This window comes from Priapulus caudatus, unplaced genomic scaffold (genome assembly GCF_000485595.1).
Source record: "Priapulus caudatus unplaced genomic scaffold, Priapulus_caudatus-5.0.1 Scaffold18, whole genome shotgun sequence".
Taxonomy (NCBI): Eukaryota; Metazoa; Priapulida; class Priapulimorpha; order Priapulimorphida; family Priapulidae; genus Priapulus; species Priapulus caudatus.
Genome location: NW_014577079.1, coordinates 10505 through 12671, shown reverse-complemented (window position 1 = coordinate 12671; position 2167 = coordinate 10505). Strand labels below are relative to the sequence as shown.

The 2167-nt window shown below is 44.5% G+C and overlaps 1 protein-coding gene across 1 annotated transcript in view; it reads left to right on the top strand.

Annotated features, from left to right (window-relative positions):
• LOC106811309 (kelch-like ECH-associated protein 1) overlaps positions 1-2167 on the top strand; it is a 30857-nt gene that overhangs the window by 25136 nt on the left and 3554 nt on the right. The window lies entirely within an intron of this gene.

Here is a 2167-nt window from a genome sequence, read left to right as displayed (position 1 = left end):
AAGATTGCGTGGCACAGCTTTGCTGTTGATCCTGAGCGCTGCGCACGGATGAGACGCGCAGTTACACGGGATATGCGCACGCGACCGCGGGGATGTTCAAGTATAAAGCGCTGTCCGAAGTGGAGACGTCCGCTAAATCCGAGACACCGGCGCACGTCTCCACAGCGGTCAGCGGATGGTCTGTAGTTATAGAAGATGACAATGATTATATATGGACGATATTCTAGGAATTGGAGGTTATAAAACAGTAACAAAAATCGCTCAGTCATGCTCCAGATTAGCTGAATCAAAAAGATTAGAATTTAATATGAACAAAACAAATACAATGGTTATAAAATTCACAAACAAAGAAAGGATAGCGAAGGAGACCAAGGCAATAGGCAACCAAGCCAATAGGCAACCAAGTAATCAAAAAATGCACCAATTATTCATACCTAGGGGATTTAATTAATGATATAGGAGGTTATAACGATATGATAAGAGTCCGAACTGAAAAATGTTGATAATGAGCCGTTTCATGATGAGCGAAATAATATTATTATCATGGGCAGAAGAGCAAAATTATGGAAATCGTACTATAGAAGCAAGAGTGAAATTATACGAATGCACAGTTTGACCTTCTTTCCTAAATAACAGTGAAACATGGACTAACTTAACTAAGGAAGAAGTAAAAATGTTGGAGGATTTCCAAAATGAGTGCCTGCGCAAAATAATAATCACGCAGAAAAATTTACGGAAAGGCATTGAAAGGCGATGAAAATTCCAAGGAAAGATATGGAGAAATCAGTAAAAATAACATATAGTTTCTATACGTGAATCGTGGTAAATACATTAAAAACGCATTATTTTATTCCCCATATTTACTTATAAAACATTCAAGAGATGGCGCTGTGGCATGTAAACATTGGCTGTATTTTGATGAAAAATGTTCAATGAATGACGCACTCGTTCACTTCCGACAGCGAGTGAAAATGCGGGAAATTTTTCTCCTCGGCCTCGGCCGGGCATTTCATTATTTACGAAAAGTGAATAGGCTGGCGAAAAACGGTAGGTACAGGAACCGGTAAAATCGGTCACGCCGACACGCCCCATTCATGTCAATCAACGAAGAAGGCGGGGCTTATTATGTTTACGGAGATGCGAAAATGCAACAGAAAGAACTAGCGCAGTGCGCTAAACAGCGTGTTATTTTCGTATTTGTGCCAAACTCTATCGTAGGAAACCGTTCTAGCCTAGCAGAAGTTGCGCGATCTATAGGCGATCGGCGCTTCTACCTAAGGCCAGCTTAACTCGCCAAAAAACTGTTCAGTTCCGGAAAGAGCAAAAAAAGGTCCAATGACTCGTCGCGTTATTATCCGAATTCGCTTTAAATCGGGACGCGTAAAATCAAGGTTTCACTGTATTCCATCGATCATCTCTGTTCAGTTCATGATCACGCGGTACGCCGCTTTTTAACCTTGCCATCACGCAAGCTATGCAGTGTAACTATGCAGTGTAGCAGTGCAGCTATGCAGTGCAGTGTAGCTATGCAGTGTAAGCGGTTCACTTTATTGCAAAATCATTCAAGTAGAAAGTTAAATAGAAAGGTCTTGTCTGCGAGTCTGCACGCATAACAGCACGAATAATTTTACACAACCATTGTGTCAGTGTCCTGTCAGGTTTCCAGCTACTGTATTGCATAACCCGTACAGTCATTGGTAGTATGTCACTAAGTCGTTGTGGTTGTGTCGCTAAGCCCGCCGCACACGCTGTGTTTTGTGCTGCGCCATCGGCCACGCGTGGCTGATGGCGCAGCACAAAACACAGCGTGTGCGCATGCAAACGCATCGATTTCTTGCGTGTGGAAAATATCACACGTGTTTGATAATTTCTTCCACGTGTGGCAGATTGCACAACGTCTGCGGAGTGGACACGCACGTACACGCAGATACACGCACGTACACGCACGTACACGCGTGTACGTGCGTGTACCCGCGTGTATCTGCGTGTACGTGCGTGTATCTGTGTGTACGTGCGTGTATCTGCGTGTACGTGCGTGTATCTGTGTGTACGTGCGTGTACCCGCGTGTACGTGCGTGTATCTGTGTGTACGTGCGTGTACCCGCGTGTACGTGCGTGTATGCGCGTGTACGTGCGTGTACCCGCCTGTACGTGCGTGTATCCGCGT